Genomic DNA, 19,577 nt, shown 5'->3' on the forward strand with positions numbered 1-19,577 from the left:
ATGAGATGGCAAAGAAAGTTAAACTTCAGAATAGCTTATCCCAGCTTCAAAAGTGTGTGGATCACCCATATTTGTTTGATGGTGAGGCAGTGTCCTTTTTCTCCACATTGTTTTTTCTTTAGTAGTTCTGGGTCCAAAATCATAGCAGAATTCTTCAAAAAAAAAAAAAAACCTATCTGTATTTACTGTATGTATTTTGCTTATTCTCATTTTCTCTATATTATCTAATGTTATTCAGATTTCTTCAGATGTTCCTGTAATACCCCTTATAGCTATGTTTTTCTTTTCCTCTCTTAATCCAAGATCCATAGATTCTGTATTGCATTTGCCATGTCTCTATTTTTCTGCAATCTAGAAATGTTTTTAAGCTTTTGGGGGGGTGCAGGGAGGGGACCTTTTTGTCTTTCATGATGTTGACAGTTATGGAGCATAAAACTGGTAGTTTTACAGAATGTGCCATAATCTGAATTTGTCTGAGCATTTCTTCATGATTAGATTTTCTCTAGTCTTGAACCTACTCAGCCACTATGCCAAGTTCACTAGTGATCTTTGTGATGCCCAGTGATTGTCAATTCACATTTCAGTTAACCTCTCAGAAACCCTTGACACAGTAGATCACTTTTTCCTTGAAATACTCTTCACTCAGCTTCTGAAGTAGCATTTTCACTTGCTTTTCCTCCTGCCCACATGCTTCTTAGAATCACTTGCTGCTTCCCCTTCACCTTACTGACTTCTGTATGTTTCTAAACATTGCTTTAGTGCTTGCCTACAAAACTGATGTGTTGTGTTTTCATTTTCATTCAAATAATGTTTTTTTTTAACATACTCTGATAGGCAATTCTCTGGCCATGGAGGCTCCAGTATAGAAAGAATGCAAAAGGTTTGCTGTACTTGTGTTAAAAACTTTTTGCCAAGTAGCACTGTGAACTATTTAAAAGTTTAACAGAATCTTAAGCATATGCACATTAGAATATTTTTTTAAGGAAGAAGAGGCATTAGGATTGTAGATTTTGAAGGAAAACTTCAAGAATATTCTTTAAGTTTTTAAAATTTGTTTTAATTAGTTGTACATTATGGTAGAATGCATTCATAAATTTTTAAGATCATACATAAATCAAGTATAATTTCTCACTTTTCTGATTATACATGTAGGATCACATCAGTCATGTAGTCATGTATATACATGAGGTAAAAATGTCTGTTTCACTCAACTGTCCTTCTTACCCCCATACCCCTTCCCTTCCATTCACTCCCTCTACCTAATATAAAGTAACTCTATTCTTCCTCTACCCCAACTTATTGTGAATAAACATCTGCATATCAGAGAAAACATTTGGCCTTTAATTTTGGGTGTTTGGCTTATTTCACTTAGCATGACATTCTCTAACTCCATCCATTTACCAGCAAATGCCATAATTTCATTCTTTTTTTAAAGCTTAGTATTCCATCATATATACATACCACATTTTCTTTATCCATTCATCTGTTGAAGGGCATCTAGGTTGGTTTCATAGTTTAGATATTGTGAATTGAGCTGCTATAAACATTGATGTGGCTGCATCACTGTAGTATGCTGATTTTAAGTCCTTTAGGTATAAACCAATGAGTGGGATACCTTGGTCAAATGGTGGTTCCATTCCAAGTTTTCTGAGGAATCATCATACTGCTTTCCATAATGGTTGCTCCAATTTGCATTCCCAGCAGCAATGTATGAGTGTACCTTTCTCCCCATATCCTTGTCAACATTTATTGTTGCTTGTATTATTGACAATTACCATTCTAATTGGAGTGAGAAGAAATCCTAGAGTAGTTTTGATTTGCATTTCTCTAATTGCTAGCAATGTTGAACATTTTTTCATGTATTTGTTGATCGATTGTATAAGTTCTGTGACATGTCTGTTAGTCCATTTATTCATTGGGTTATTTGTTTTTGGTGTTAATTTTTTGAGTTCTTTACATATCTTAGAGATTAATGCTTTATCTGAGGTGCATGTGGTAAAGATTTTCTCCCACTCTGTAGGCTCTCTCTTCACATTGATTGTTTCTTTTGCTGAGAAGCTTTTTAGTTTGAATCCATTTCATTTATTGATTCTTGATTGAACATATTGCACTTTAGGGGTCTTTTTAAGGAAATCAGATTCTAGGCTGACATAGTATATATTTGGGCTTAGTTTTTCTTCTATTAGGCCTGAGTCTTTGATCCACTTTGAATTGAGTTTTCATGCAGGGTGAGAGATAAAAGTGTAATTTCATTTTGTTGCATGTTCTTTCCATTATTCCCAGCACCATTTGTTAAATAGGCTATTTTTTCTCCAGTGAATATTTTTGGCACAATTGTCTAGTATGAGATACCTGTTTTTATGTGGGTTTGTCTCCATGTCTTCTATTCTGTACTCTTGATCTATGTGTCTCTTTTGGCACCAAACCTTGCTGTTTTTATTACTATACCTCTGGTAATGTGATGTCTCCTCCTTCACTATTCTTGTTAAGGATTGCTTTGGCTATTCTAGATCTCTAATTTTTCCAAATGAATTTCATGATTGTTTTTTCTAGATCTATGAAGAATGTTATTGGGATTTTAATAGGAATTGCATTAAATTTGTATACCACTTTTGGTAGTATGGCCATTTTGATTATATTAATTCTGCCTTTCAAGGAGCATGGGAGGTCTTTCCATCCTCTAATGTCATCCTCAGTTTCTTTCTTTACTGTTCTGTAGTTTTCATTGTAGAGTCCTTTCACCATTTTTTTTTTGAGGCTACTGTGAATGGGATAGTTTACTCTCTTTTGGAGGGAGGGGAATAATTATTTTTATTTCTCTTTTAGTGAATTCATTACTAATGTATAGGAAGGCATTTAATTCATGGGTATTGATTTTTTATCCTCCTACTTTGCTGAATTTATTTATTAGTTCTAGAAGTTTTCTGGTGGAATTTTTTAGATCTTCTAAATAAAGAATCATGTTAATGGTAAATAGTGATAGTTTGAGTTCTTCTTTACCTATATGTATACCTTTAATTTCTTTCTCTTTTCTAATTGCTCTGGCCACAGTTTCAAGGACATTGTTGCATAAAAGTGATGAAAGGGCATCCTTGTTTTGTTCCAGAATTTAGAGGGAATGCTTTCCAATTTTTCTCCATTTAGAATTATGTTGGCCTTGGGTTTAGCATATGTGGCTCTTATGATGTTGAGGTATGTTCCTACTATACCTAAGTTTTTCTACATTTTTAAACATGATGGGGTCCTGTATTTTGTCAAATTCTTTTTCCACATCTACTGAGATAATGATTCTTGTTTTTAAGTCTATCGATATGATGAATTACATTTATTGTTTTCCATATGTTGAACCAATTCTGCATCCCTGGGATGAACAACACTTGATAGTGGTGCACTATCTTTTTAATATTTTTGGTAGAAATTTTCCAGGATTGTATTTAGAATTTTTGCATTTGTGTTTATCAAGGATATTGGTCTGAAGTTTTTTCTCCTTAATGTGTCTTTGTCTGATTTTGGTATCAAGGTGATATTAATCACATAGAATGAGTTTGGAAAGGTTCCCTCCTTCTATTTCATGGAATAATTTGAGGAGTATTGGTATTAATTCTTCTTTGAAGATCTTGTATAACTCAACTGAGAATCCATCTGGTTCTGGGCTTTTATTAATTGGTAGACTTTTGATGGTGTTTCCTATTTTATTACTTAAAATTATTCTGTTTAGATCATGTATGATCTCCTGATTCAGATTAGATAGGTCATATGTCTCTAGAAATTTGTCAATGTCTAAAGTATTTTCTTTTGTTGGAGTATAAATTTTCAAAATAATTTCTAATTATTCTGTATTTCAGTTGGGTCTGTTGTGATATTTCCTTTTTCATCTTGTATTTTGTTAATTCAGGTTTTCTCTCTCCTTCTCTTCATTAGTGTGGCTAGGGATTTATCAATTTTATTGATTTTTCAAAGAACCAACTTTTTGTTTTGTCAATTTTTTTCAGTTGCTTCTTTTTTCAATTTCATTGATTTCAGTTCTGATTTTATTTATTTCCTATCTTCTCCTGTTTTTGGTGTTGATTTGTTCTTCTTTTTCTAGGGCTCTGTGATATAATGTTAGCTCATTTATTTGTTGACTTTTTATTCTTTTAATAAATTAGCTCAATGCAGTGAACTTTCCTCTTAGTACTGCCTTCATTGTGTCCCAGAGATTTTGGTTTGTTGTATCCATATTTTCATTTACTCTAGGTATTTTTTTTCATTTCATCTTTGATTTCTTCTACTATCCATTTGTCATTCAATAGTGTATTAGTCTCCATATGTTAGGGTAGCTTCTATTTTTTATCTTATTATTGATTTCTAATTTTAGTCCATTATGATCTGATAGACTGTGGGGTATTATCTCCATTTTTTTGTATTTACTAAGAGTTACTTTGTGGCATAAGATGTGGTTTGCTTTAGAGAAGAATCCATGTACTGCTGAGAAAAATGTGTATCATTTGTTTATTTATGAAATATTGTATATATGTCTGTTAAGTCTAAGATATTTATTGTATTATTAAGTTCTATAGTTCCTTTATTTAGATTTTATTTAGTTCTGTCCAGTAGTGAGAGAGATGTGTTAAAGTCATCCAGTATTATTGTGCTGTGGTCTATTTGATTCTTGAAATTGTGAAGAGTTTGATGTACACAGGTGCTCCATTTTTGGGGGCACAAGTATTTATAATTTTATGTCTTGCTGATGTATAATTCCCTGCAGTAGAATAAAATGACCTTCTTTGTCCCTTCTGATTAACTTTGGCTAGAAGTCCACCTTTTCTGATATGAGGATGGAAACCCCTGATTGCTTCCACAATTCATATGAGTGATATGATTTTTCCCATCTTTTCACCTTCAGTCTGTGGATGTCTTTGCCTATAAAATGAGTCTCTTGGAGATACCATATTGTTGGATTTTGTTTTTTAGTCAAATCTGCAAGTCTATATCTTTTGTTTGATGAATTGGGACCATTAACATTCAAGGTTATTACTGAGATATGATTTGTATTCATGATAATTTGGTTTATTTCTGGCTTTTAATTTGATGTAGTTTCTTCTTTGACTATTCCTTTAGTGTAGTTTCTCCCTTTGCTGGTTTTCAATTTTTTTTCCCTCTTCATCCTCATGGAATATTTTGTTGAGAATGTTGTGTAGTGCAGACTTTCTAATTGTGAATTTTTTTAACTTTTGTTTTTCATGGAAGGTTTTTATTTCATCTTCAAATCTGAAACTTAATTTTGCTGGTTATAAAATTCTTGGTTGACATCCATTTTCTTTCCAAGCTTGACATATGTTGTTCTATGACCTCCTAGCTTTGTGGGTCTGGGTTGAGAAATTACTTGAGATCTGAATTGGTTTTCTCCTATATATAATTTGCTTTTATTTTCTCACAGCCTTTAAGAATTTACCCTTATTCTGTATTTTAGTCATCCTCATTTTAATGTGTCTTGGTGTGGGTCTGCTGCAATTTTGTACATTTGGAGTCCTGTAAGCCTCCTGTATTTGATTTCCCATTTTATTCTTTAGGTTTGGAAAATTTTCTGATATTATGCCATTGAAAAGATTGTGCATTCCCTTGGTTTATAACTCTGCTCCTTCATCTATCCAGATAAATCCTAAAATTTGTCATTTCGTGTTTTCCCATAATTCTTGGAAGGTCTGTTCATGGATTTTTGCCATCTTCTCTGCATGATCAACTTTTTTTTCAATAGTAAATAATATTGTCTTCATTGCCTGAGGTTCTGTATTCTAAATAGTTTAGTCTATTCGTGATACTTTCCATTACAAGTACAATTTGGTTTGTGGATACCTTCATTTCAAGGATTTCTGCTTTTTTTTTCCCCACAATCTCTAACTCTTTATTGAAGTGATCCTTCACTTCCTGTATTTTCTCTTTGATTTCACCCTTTATAACATCCTTTAATCATAGATCAGTTTAAATATGTACATTCTAAACTCCTTTGTGGACATTTCTTCTACTGTGATGTCAGTGGATTCTAATATTGGGGCATCTTGATTTGTTTGGGGCACTTTTTTCCCTTATTTTTTCATGTTGCTTGTGTGTTTTCCCACCTAGTTGTGCAAATCTGAGGTACTACAGATGCTACCCTGTAGAACTATATTGTCCCTGAAGTTTTCTAGTATACCACCATTAAGAGGGAGACCAACATTAACAGCACCCAGTAAAAACAATTCACAGCCTCAAATCTAATAGCTTCCACCAAGGTGTCCACTGCCCTCTAGCTATAAACAGCAATGATGAGTTCAATCACAGTCCACAATATAAACAGAAAATTTGCCAAAAGGATTTGCAATCTCAAATATTGGACACTGAGAAATCAGAAATAGTGCAGGACATGATGTTCATGAAGGAGAAAGAGAGAAACCACAAGCAAAAATCCACAGGAAGACTGGAAGAAGAACCAATAGAGATTGACTATCAGGGAGAGAAAAGTTAGAAAGGGAATCCAGAGAAACAGAGAAGGAAGAGGAAGAATATATATATATATAAAGAGAAAAAAAGTTAAAAATATAAGAATATACAGCAGAACTTCAAAACACCATGCATTTATCTCCATCATCAACAAATCCGTGCATGAAAAACACCATGCTCCAAATACAGTGGAGAGAGATGCCAGGGGAAAAAATAAAATCAAATAAATCTCAGGGGAAAATTGAAAAACTCTCTCTGCTAGCATCCAAAAGCTTCTCAGCCCTTCCCCTGACTTCCCACAAGACTGCCTGGCCCAGAGAGGCCCTGAAAGACCCAGTCACTATTCCAGCAGTCTGGGCCTCAGATGTCTTAGGTTTGACCGCGTTTCAGTCCCAAGATCTCAACAATAGTGGAATTTGGAAATACACCACCAGGGATGAGCAATCCTGAGAGACAATAACTAGATGGCAGCAACCAACACCACCAGGAGGAAGACCCCAGGTACAGCCAAACCCACAGGCACCTGACACTCAACCTCCAGGTCCTGGTGGGTGTCCCCAGACAGGTGCACCTTGACTCCCCAAGATGGCAATATCAGGAAACCCGCCAGAATCTCATACCTCCGGCTCTGAGTGGTGTCTCAAAATGGAGGCAATCATATGCAACCAAACCTGGAGTCTCCCTGGCAGCAAACCTCTGGGCAGTGGTAGAAGTCATAAGTGGCAGGGGGTTAGTGACAGCAGGCAGGTGCTCAGCAGCAGCTCAGTCATCTGTGTTGTTGGCAGTGGTGAGGGATCAGCATCCGCAGTGGTGGCAGCAGTGGCTGTAGCTGCAGTGGCAACCAGAGAGAAGACCTGCAGGTGACCTCCAGGGAGCAGCAGTACCTTTGGCAGCAGGGATGTCAGGGGCAGCAATGTCAGTGGCAGCAGTGTAGACTACAGGCGTGCCCAGAGAAAAGATCTGTGGTGTGCAGCAGCAGTTTGGGCAGCAGGAGCATCCAAAGAAAACACCTCCAGTCATCTGGGGCAGTGGCCTCAGGGGCACTTGTGCCCCAACTAAGAGAAGACCTCCAGGCAATGACCCCTTCCAGAATATTCTGACTGCCACCCCATACCTTGAGAATTACTTATGTACACCTAATCCTGTTTCTTGATCCCTTTTCTAGAGTGAGAGCCTTAGCATTTTATTTTTGGATCTTCTTGACCTTTGGCATCTCCCTTTGCCTCAGTTTTCTAAAGAGTGGGTTGGATTCCTAGGCAAGTATTTATTAGTCTTTTTGGATGTGCCAAGCTCTGCAATTGGTGTTAAACTGCACTGAGATAATAACGTAAGCAAATAGTTATAAAATGCCTCATGTAGATGTGACTAAAGGACATAATGGATTAAAAGGAGCAAGGGTTCTCTTGCTGTTGCCTACCTATTGACTTTTCTATTCAAGAAGTTTGCCCTGAGTCAGGGCATGTGATTGGGAATGGTCCCTTTCTTTTCCAGGTGTAAAGCCAGAGCCTTTTGAAGTTGGAGACCACCTGATTGAGGCTAGTGGGAAAATTCACCTGCTGGATGAGCTGCTGAACTTTCTGCATTCCAAATACAGGTATATGTACTGCTCTCAACTGGTGACTGTTTAAAACCTAATTAATGAGGAACTTATTTCATGAGACTGATTCAAGTTTTCCTCTTTTACAAGACCCTAATTCAGGGTCAACTTTCTCTGAAATTAAACACCCACACCATTTTATCTCATACCACTCCACTCTTCCCCACCATTATTCTTTCTTTCCTGAATTCCTATAGCATTTACAATCCCTCTCCAGTACTTGACAAGCCCTACCTTAATCTACTGCCTGATTGATCACTGTATGTTTACCTCATCCATCCAGCTATATTGTTTAGAGCCACAAGGAAAGAGTCAGCATTGAGCATTTCTTTTATAATTGCCTGCTGGTACTTTGTGTTAAATTGACACATAATAAAGGCTCAGTAAGCATTTATCCTTTTAACTTGTGGGGTTTGATTTAAACTCAAAGGGTAATTGGAATAGTCTTTCCCAGAAATGTGAGCTGGGTATCAGAAGACCAGAATTTCAAAATTGTCCATTTAGAATGACTATCCCAGGTGTGGCCTCAACTAACCTAAAACTTCAGATTTGGCAAAATTTTCCAATCTTTTGCAAGTTAAATAATTTCATGTATTACTGTGCTTAATTTTCTTTGACATATCAAGTATAGGTGTGTTAGAGATGGAGAAGAGCCCATAAATACCTTCCATCAAAGTTTTCTTTGTCCCAGACCCAGAAAGGTCTTCTCCAAAGTCATATAGCTAGCAAATATCAGAGATGAGATAAGAATTGAAGTACTCATCTTTGCTTAAGCTCAATGCTTTCCCAAAATTTGGGCTAGAATCTGGCAGGAGTTCTTCCTAACTCTTGATCTTATCTTTGTGGTAAGCTTAAATTAAGTTCATTTTCTTAAAAAAGAATATTGTTTTGTCAACACTGTACTTCTTTGTTCAGGCAAATTTTAAAACAGTGTCTGAAAACAAGAAGTTCTCAGCTTGATTTTGTTCTTAATGCATTATTTTGAATTCTTTCCTCTTTTCACTATCTGTATGCAAGTTTCCTCATGTATCATGGGGGATTGCTTCTCTAAAGTGATGCTTCTCAGACTTTTCTAGATGATAATGACTTACACCCCCAAGTGGGAAATAGCAGTAAATAGCTGACCACTGCTCTTTAGGATCTTGGGGAAGGGGTACACACATAAGTGAATCTTGCTGTTTTCCCTTCATGTGTTTATTTATTTCACTGTTAGAGTGAAAGTTTATATTTTATTTCATTGTGTGAAGTGACATTCCAGAAATAGGCTCCTTGGTTGCTCTAGGGTTTCCATAGTTACTAGTGAATTGACATGTGCCCTGAGAATATCACCACTGTAGCTTTATAACTGCTCTGAAGGATGCAGCTACCTGTGGAGGCACTTTGTAGTCTTACGTAAACTATGTAGAGTTTCTGAGAAAGTTATGTGACATTTATATTTCTACTTTAGCATTTGACTTACTTATAAATTTGTATTCTTTGATAAATTTTGTGTGAGGGCTAACTCACCTTAAATACTACTAGAGTTTCTCCTTTTCTTTTCCTTGCCAGAGGCCATTGAGTTTTACTTTTCTCCCAAATGACCCAGATGTTGGATATTCTCCAAGACTATATGGATTACAGAGGTGACACCCCTGGGCCACTACATTACTGAAGACTTTTTTAGATTTAATGATCAAATAGGTTCATAATGAATAATAAAGGGTGTGGAAATGTTACAGAGAAAGAAAGTGCAAAAACATTATTCAGAACCAAAAGAAGATGAGGAGAGGGGACAGCACTATGTGAAGCAGATGTGAAAATGTTGAGTTCAAAAATATGATAAGTCGAGTTTCAGTGACAGAAACTTTCAGTGTCTTGCAACATTCAACTCAACACTTGTGTACTTATTCAGGATTAGTAAGAAAATGAATATTGATAGTATAGAGATCACACAAATCATGCAGGGGAAGGTAAGAACAATTATTTCTATAAATAATAGGGAATTTAGGCAATTATCTGAGAACTCTGTTTTATATGTAATAAAATTGATGTGGGATAATGGGAAAAAGCTTAAATAGTGGATGATTTTTGAGCCTTTGTTAGATTATCAGCTGCAGAAATAAGAGTTTTAAAATTTAGTTTAGAGTGGTCTGTCAGATCCACTTGATGCCCTCCAAGTACTGCAGTAACCTGGAAAGTTTCAGAAATGCCATTGGCACATTGAGGAATCTCCACTGTCAAAACATGATGAATTTATAATTCCCCTTCCTGACCTGATCCATGGTGGTAACTGGAGAGCCTTAGAACTTCATTGAAAATCAGATGCTGGGTAATAAATCAGACAGGGTCCTAAGTGTTTGTATTAATGCTTGACTAAGTAAGGACTGTATCTCAGCAAATAGAAACTGCCATAGAGGGTGGATTTTTAGGGTTGCCTAGGACAAATCAAAACTGAATATTAACTGTTTTTAGTGTCAAAACTTTGGCTGAATGTGTTTTAAAAACCCAGGATAGAGTGTTATGGTGAGATTTTTTTCTGTAAAGTGATATATTGTCTCCCTAAATTTAGATTTTTTTTCCCATGAGATTTATTTAAAGTAGGATCATGCCTGAATATGGAAAAGACAATATAGGCATTTGGTTTAGGAATGACTTAACTTTTTTTTTTATTTCCTGAAGAGTCCTTGAAAAGAGTTAAGCTCTGTTTGTTTGTTGTTGTTCTTGTCTATTAAAGGCTACAGCTATTAGCATGTGGATGGTTCCGTGAGAGGAGAAGAGAGACATCTGACTATAAAGAACTTTGGACAGAAGCCCATTTTTATTTTTCTCCTAAGTACTGGGTCAGAAAAACCACATAAGTATTGATGAAAGAAGACAAAAAAGGACTGGTGTAGTACTTTTACATCCCAACCATTGATACATTTTTTTGTATTTCTCTGAAAGGTGAGGTTATTACCAAGGAGTATAATAAAAGGAGAGAATCAAGGCAGTTGACATAGCATAGTACTGGACTTCTACTTTGGAGCTCTTTTCTGTCCAACCTATCTAAGCTGTGATTGCACAAAGAAGTGAGGCTGGAACCTGAGCTTAATGGAAAGTATTTCTGATCTGCTTTGACCTCTGACCTGGGAAAGTACTGGATTTTTTTTTTAATTTTGAGGAAGTTTTATTTATGTTCAGTGGAGGCAGTTCTCCTTCCCAGCCCTGAATTTGGAAAATAAGATAATCTTGTTGCTAAGTTGCCCCTCCTCCATAAATACCCCTGGAATAGTGTTGTAAAGTTTAACAAACATTTTGTTATTTAAAATGTGTTCATAGTGAAATTGCCAGCTATTTGCAATTATTATGGAATTGTCCATATGACTTAAATCATAAATATCATATGACATCTGAGGTGCTTTGTCAGTTATGGGGTGCTCTCATATACTATTAAATAACTTGAAATCAGTTATGGGATATGGAATTTTCTTTACATCCTGAATCAAAAAGACCTTAAATCAATTTTGAATTCATAATCTGAGTCTCATTATCCTATTTTTATAGACCTTAATTCATATGTAATACATATAGGAATACAAAAACAATGTGTGTCCTTGATGAAAGAGAGATTAATATATTTATTAAAAGAAAGTTCAGATTTATTTTTAAAGCATTAAGTGCTTTGTACTATATGGGTATACAAAGAAGTGTTAGATATAATCCTTGAGTATAAGGAGATTATTTCTCCAGTGTATGTCTTTCTGTCTAAGAAACTCAATAATAATATATAATCAGACTCCTTTGGCCTCAGTCTCTTCCAAGGTCATGTGCCACACCCTGCATCAGAGGTATTCATTCAGCTGTCTCATGGTTAGTCTTAGGGGAAACTTGAAGGATCTGGTCAAATGCATCATCAGGTTGGGAGAGGAATTCCATTTGTGTTTTAAAGATTTTATTATTCATATTTAGAGAGCAGATATTTGAATCATCTAAAATTAGAAAGAAAGAAACCTCTGCTTTTTCATTAATCTCCTGGAAGCCTTAGTAGATTATCTAGGATCTAAAGCAGTCCTGGATGTTAACCTTTCCAAACACTGATTGTCATATTTGCTATCACGTTTTTGCTATAGTTCTACAGCATTTTCATTTAATGGGTTTCCTTCCAAGTTTCAAGAGGTGAGTTTATTACCACATATTGCCAGCAGGTGGCAGTGATAGCTTACAACTATGTCCCAAACAACTAAATACAGCTTAAAATATTCCTCTTAGTGAAGAAGAGCTGCACTAGCCAACTTGAACCCAAGAGGAAGATAATTTTTATGGTACACATTTTTAAATAAAATGATTGCCTAGGTAGTAGTAGGATATAGTGGATAAAAAGTTTCTGAAGCCAAGTGCAGTAGTGCATACTTACAGTCTCAGTTACTCAGGAGGTTGAGGCAGAAGGATGGTATGAGCCCTGGAGTTCAAGGCCAGTGAGGGCAGCACAGCAGAATCCTGTCTCAAACCCAGCAGTAATAACCACAGATTCTTAAATATGGGCTGGAGTCCTGACTCTCAGCTTCTAGTGGTGCAACTTCAAATAAGTCCCTTAATCTAGCTGTATTTCCATTTCAGCATGTGCAAAATGAGAATTATACTGGAAAGAATGCAGAGTTGTGAGGCTTAAAAGTTAATTTATGTAAACCATTTTGAACAATGCTTGGTGAATAGTAAAGTAGAAGTATAACTGTCATTATTGGATATAATTTAGCATCTCTCAGTAATCAGTCATTATTATTTCTTTTTTCCAACTTTAATTTTATATGAAGGCTTTAATGAGAATGTTCCTGCCTGACTTGTTTTGAGATCCAGCTGGGAGTTAGTAGTCCTTATGAAGAGGAACCCTTCATTCAACTCTTGGAACAAGTCCTTTTAGACTTGATTCAGCAATGAGCTGTAACAACCCTGGGAAGAATAGTCTGCTCTGTACTGGTTTTCACATTAATCAAAGAGAATATTGTAATTTGCCTTCATAGTAGTCTAAATTTCTGTAACCCAAGGTACTTCCTTGACCCTTTTTCTGAACCACTGAATAAAGACCAGAAAGTTGTTGCATTGAGTGTTCTAGTCTTGAATTGATTTTATGACTTTGTGTTTGATTAATGTGGAAACCAATTCAGGAAGACACATTCAAGTTTTCTCTAATCAGAGGCATGTATCATCCCATCTTCTCATTAACTGGTGTCAGGGTCTTCCTATCTTGTAGCTTGCAATTTTGTTTAAGTGCTTTTCTTAATGTGCATTGCAGACCTCTCCTTTTTTTAAATTCATATTTTAGTTGTAGATGGACACTTTTATTCAGATTTTTCACCAATGTGACTGAAAGACTTGACCTGAACAAGTATAGAGGAGATAAGTTTATTTGAGGGCTCATGGTTTCAGAGGTCTTAGTCCATAGAAGGCTGGCTTCATTCCTTGGGGCTCAAGGTGAGGCTGAGTATCATGATGAGAGAGTGTGGCAGAGGAAAGCAGCACACAACATGATCAGGAAGCAGAGAGAGACTCCACTTTCCATATATAAACTATATACCCCATATCTATGCCCCCAATGAGCAAGTTCCTTCAGCCACACCATACCTGCCTCTAATTACCATTCAGTTAATCCCATTAGGGATTTATTCAGATTTTTAGGCCAAAGCTATAATCCAATCATTTCTCCTCCAAACCTTCTTGCATTGCTTCATATGTGAGCTTTAGGGGGATGCCACATCTAAACCATAACAGACAATATCTTTATTTTGTTTATTTTCATGTGGTGCTGAGGATTGATCCCAGTGCCTCACACATGCTAGGTGAGCACACTGTCACTGAGCTACAGTGGCAGACCCAGACCTCTCATTTTTGGAGCTGTTTTCTGAAAGAGCATGTGTCCTTATTCACAGATTTTTCTAAGCAAAATCCAATCAAGTTTTTCAAACATGGCTTTACAGCATTAAATTAAGCATCCTTTTCTGCCCCTTACTTCTCATTCTGTTATATTTGATAATTAAATTTTCCCAGGTGAGGCAAAATAAGGTGAGGTGGCACTTTTGACACTCCAGGGCTCTGGAGTTGGGGGCAGAGATGTCAGTCTGAAGGAGGAAACCACTCAGTTGGACTGATTTCAGGTGTTCAGTATGACTGAGTCTAGCCTTGTGTCTGTTTTCCAGTTCCTTATTTGTATGTTGCTGATCATGTTTCTTTTTTGCATGGTTTTCAGGTGGAATTGGCATGAACTTAACAGCAGCAGATACTGTTATTTTTGTTGACAGTGATTTTAATCCTCAAAATGACTTACAAGCAGCTGCCAGAGCTCAACAAATTGACCAGAACAAGTGAGTGAGTAAAACATCTTCATTTTCCTGCTCTGTTGACTTGTAGTTCTGGATTGGGAGGAAGGTGAAGAATGTAGTCCTGACAACATTGTCATACTGGGAGTTGAGAACCACTAGGTTTTAACCCCATTTTGGCACTGACTTGCAGAGTCATGCTCAGCAGGTCACATGATCAATTCAGTCTCATTTTGTTAAAAATAAGAGTTAAATTACAAAATGATTAGAAGAAATTTTAGGCTTTAGTTAGAATCTAACTCAGTTTAAAAATGGAATTAAAGTTGGTATGGTGGCACATACCTGTAATCATAGCAACTTGGGAGGCTGAGGCAGGAGGATCACAAGTTCAAGGCCAGCCTTGGCAACTTACTAAAACCCTGTCTCAAAATAAGATATTTTGGGGCTGGGGTTGTGGCTTACTGGTAGAGCACTTGCCTAGCATGTGTGAGGCAGTGGGTTGAATTCTTAGCACTGCATATGAATAAATGAATAAAATAAAGGTCCATCAATATCTACAAAAAATTTAAGTAAATAAATAAAAATAAAACATTTTTTTAATAAAATACTAGGGATATAACTCATTGGTAATGCTCCCCTGGATTTGCTTCCCAGTACCAGGTAAAGGAAAAAAATGGGGTTAAGAGGTTGTGGAACTACCCTTTGACCTCAGGATAACATGCCTGCCAAGGGTTGTCCTTGGCTATAAATGAAGTTCCAATTGTGGTCACTTCATCATTCTTTCCCTGACTCTTTTGGGAAAGGTTCAGAGAGAAGTTGAGGCCAGATCTCTCTAACAAATGCTCAAGTCCAAATGAGCAATGTCCTTTGAATTGTTTTCTTAATATGGTCTTTGGTTCTGCTACCTTTTTGCTGTATTTTTATGGCATGCTTTTCTCCTCAGCTTTGCAGACTCATAGCACACTGCTCTCACTTGACTTACATACAGGGCTATGAAAGTTATTTAACTGATTGACCAAGACACTGTGGAAGAATTAGTTTATAGGAAAGCAGCTTCCAAACTGCAGCTCACCAACATGATCATAGGAGACCATTTTACTCTTGGAGCCCAGAAATTTTTGGCTGATGCTGACCTCCAGGTAAAATATGTTGTTCTTTTCTTTAAAGTCCCATGATTTATAATCAGTAATCTCTGTGAATGTGAATGCAAATAAAGAGTACCAGGATTAACCACCCTTTGTCTCCAGTTACACATTGGTTCATTAGCCTAATTCATACCCACTCAGTACCTACTACATGCAAGGTGCCATAGAAGCTAAATGAGTGTGAAACTTAAAGGCAGAGAAAATAGAATAAAGAGAATGGGCTTTAAACTGTCAAATTTGGATTAAGATTTATACCTTATCACTCACTGGATGTATGACTTTGAGCAGGTAACTTAACATCGAGGATATAATCTCTTTGGGGTTTCTAAAAATGAGTGTGCCACTAGTTATCTCAGAGAGAATTTGTTTGTTTGTTTGTTTTTGTTGTTGTTGTTGTTATTGGCTTTTAAAGAAGAACATGACTTAATCAGCAATGATTAATTCCATACCTCCTCTTTAATCCCAGACCCTTTGTGCAGTGACTTACAGTACTCATTTTATACCCAGAGGAGGATGAACAAGACTGGGAATTCAAAATTATACCATAGGATATATGGATGAAAGACTAGAGTTAATTTGCTTGAGGAAACAAAAATTAGATAGGAGTCAAATGCTGATGTGGAAGATTCTGGAGAGAGCTCTCTTTTGGAAAAAAGCTTAAAGTTATTCCATAGTAGCAGCTTTTGAGCTAAAATTAGAACCCATATTATAATGTACCCTAGGTCCTTTTGAGGAATTAGATACACAGAGATCAACCCCTAGAATTCTGGAATGATTCAGGGATGAAGTGAGCAAGAAATAGCTGACAAGGGCAGTAGCTATGGGAAGGTCTGCTGTAGGAAACATTGCAGAAAAGAAATGACAGGAGTTGACTCTTTTTTTGAGGCAGGAAGTGAGAGAGATAGCAAATTCAAAGATGACTTTAAGGCTTTAAGCCTGAATGATGACAATAGAATTAGGAAGATAGGTGGTAAAGTGTTAGGAAGGTGAAAATAATGTAGGCTTTAGTCAACAGGGTTTGTAGTAAAAATCAATATAAATTATCATTAGAGGGAGACTCAGAAAAGGAAGGAATTTCATTTACAAAAGTTCACAAGAAAAACCAGACTTTACTATCAAAAAATTCAAGAGGTATGCAAAAGGGGAAAAATTACACAGTATTATAAACAGAATTATCAAGTTTACAATTAGCCCAAGCGTGGGTTAAAAAAAAGCAGTTTTCTCTCACATACACTTGTATCTTTGCACATCAGCATTGCAAAAAGGGATCAGTGCTTTTTATTTTTAGGGAGTAATTGACATGCATGAAAAGTTCACAGTTTTTTGGGTACTAGAACCTGAAAGAAGAACCCTAGGTTTTGTTTGTTTGCTTGGTTTTTGTTTACCTTAGGGAGTAACTGTGGAGTCTGGCTTTTTCTATATTTTTAGTGTTCTGCATACTCATCTGTCATAGTGGCAGGGCAGCATTTTGTTTTCACACTATTGAAGAGGCAATTACAAATGTAAGGTGAAAGCTTGAGAGAGAAGTAGGTATATATTGTAGATGTCTAAATACATTTCTTCACAGAACCTTGAGAGATGAGTTCATTGTGGGCTGTAGTGAAGGTGAACATATTGGGAGTTAGAGGAAATGAGGTCTCAGATGCTCAAACTCTTCCCCAGTGTAGAGAACTCCAGGCATTCAATTAGGGGTTTCCCTGTGATGTGGTCTACCAGAACATCATTGTGAAGTGCACAGGTACAACTTCCTGCTGTGTGCCAATGTAGACTACTGACTGTTGGAGAGGACCTTGGTGGGACTTCATGCCCAGGCCAGGGGCAAAAAAATCTCTTTCTGTATGATTTTTTCCTCCCCATACAGACAATGAGTTATTTATGGTTTCTAAGGACAAGGGTAATAACTCACTACCTTGTCTCAAAAGAAAGCAGGGCATTTTTTAAATTATTAAAGAATCTAATAGTAAAAGATGTGGTTCTGGTTTGATAAATCTAAGCTGTGTAGAGTTGAGAAGTCCTGAAAAAGGAAAGCAAGTTCTTTATCCTGCAAGGAGAATACAACAGAAAAAGAGGGACAGATATAGATGTAGTGAACAATTATTGAATGCTTACTGTGTGCTAAGCATTGTCTGAGGTGTACTTTTTCCAGTTGTTTTATGAAGAAGAGTAACAGGAGAATGACATAGACAATATCTTTACAATTTTTAAGAAATTTTCCAAACATCATTCAGAGCCACTCTAATCCAAGCACTCTGTATCTTCCAAATACATGCTCTTAATTACTATAATATACTGTTTTTCATTTTTAAAAAAGGTAGTTCCTTAAAAACACATTGTGAGTGCTCAATAGCAAGGGAAGCCAGGAGATTTAAGTCCAAGGGAGTGGAAGGGAGGGTCCCAGTATGAACTGAGCTTCATCATAAATACTCGACTTTCTTCTATTTTGGTTACTAAATGCCAAAGCCATTTGCCTTGGTTTATATATATGTATTTTTATATTTTATGTTTATATATATAAATATATAAGTATATATATTAATGTAAGTAATTTATATACATATTTATGTATATGTCTCTCTGTATGTATACACACACACACATACATACTAAGGCTAAATATAAATATATCCAGGTATTTTCTTGCTTAGTTTTTATCTCAAGTGTTTTTAAGCTACAGAATACCTTTAAGTTTCCAAGTTACAAAATAGACACTCTAGAGATAACTAACCAAAACTAAAAGGGCAAAATGCAAATGAGGGCCCATCATGTGGATTCCAATTGTTTCAGAACTCTTAAGTGATAGTGCTTAGGAAGATGTAAAGTTGGAAGTAGCAAGTGAAAGCCAGATAATACTATCTAAGCTTTCTGGGTGGTTCCTGTAGCCTTAGGAAACAGACAGAATATCCCCTAGGGAGGAGTGAGAGGAAAGGGCAGGATAGAGAGTGAACAGTACTATTCAGGGAGATTGAAATTAAGAAAGGGTCTTTGGGCCTTGGTGATCAGGATTGTTATTGTTTTTCCAAGGTGTGTTCCATAAAGTAGTGAGGTAGGAAAGCAATTTGGCAAAGGAAAGGAGTCAGCTTATTGTGAAGTGAGGTACTGAGTGGCATCTTCTCTTTCTAAGAAGTTTGACAGTGAGAGAGGTAGGAAGGTAGCTAACAGGGTCTCTGACTTCTCTCAGGACTGCTGGAAGTATTTGTAAAAAATTGCTGGTGAGAAGTGCTATAGAAGATGCAGAAAATCATTTTATTCTTACCATCCCCCCCAAAATAAAAGAAATTGGTGGCTAATAATTTTTTTTGTTGCAGTTATAGATAGTTATCAAAATCAATAGCTCTGGTCATCATTTATCACCTTTATGCTTATTCCTCATCTAACCCCACAATAGCCTGGTTCAAGTCATCTGCCATGGGAGAGAAGAAAGTTCACAAGGGAAGGAATATGCTTGGTGTCACTTAGATACTCAGCAGATCACCACATCCTGATCTTTGTTTTCATGAGAACTAACGGGATTTTTTGTTTTCTCCATTCAAGTTGAGGGAAATACTCAAATTTGGCTTTGATAAACTGCTGTCTTCTAAGGGGAGCACCGTGGATGAAACAGACCTGGAGTTCACCCTGGGAGAGACAAAAAATGGCCAGTGGGTCTCTGATGCCTTGTCTACAGCTGGAAGAGGGAGCAGAGAGCAGGAGGAAGGAAGTGATTTGGGGGTTAGGGTGAGCAAATGGCACAGTAACCTCAAGCTAGGGCATGAGTGTATGCATCTCCATAGGAAGTCCTGTATCCCACACCCTGGGACCTCTTTTTCCTACCCAGCCCTATTGTCATTTTGAGCACATTCTTTAGGCTTCTTGATCCAAGAAATTGAAAATATATCTGGCTGTTCCCATGTGGCTGAACTTTGAATCCAAGTCATGATATTAATGTTTATGGTCCTGTCATCAAGGCTTCAGTTTGTAGATTTTCTCTCTTGATGCAGACATCTTATCTGGTGTTTATTGGAGAAGAATGCTGTCTTTGTGATGATGCTATGCACACTGATTTCTCTTCTCAATAGTAGATTTTTTTAATTGTAGCTAATATGTATAGGCATTTATTTTGGGTTAATC

At 36.5% G+C, this 19,577-nt stretch overlaps 1 pseudogene; it reads left to right on the forward strand.

Annotated features, from left to right (window-relative positions):
• The first annotated feature begins 15,401 nt into the window (after nt 1–15,401).
• Nucleotides 15,402–19,577, forward strand: part of LOC124973350 (chromodomain-helicase-DNA-binding protein 1-like) — a 73,116-nt pseudogene continuing 68,940 nt past the window's right edge.

Source organism: Sciurus carolinensis (genome assembly GCF_902686445.1).
Source record: "Sciurus carolinensis chromosome 14 unlocalized genomic scaffold, mSciCar1.2 scaffold_126_arrow_ctg1, whole genome shotgun sequence".
Classification (NCBI taxonomy): Eukaryota; Metazoa; Chordata; class Mammalia; order Rodentia; family Sciuridae; genus Sciurus; species Sciurus carolinensis.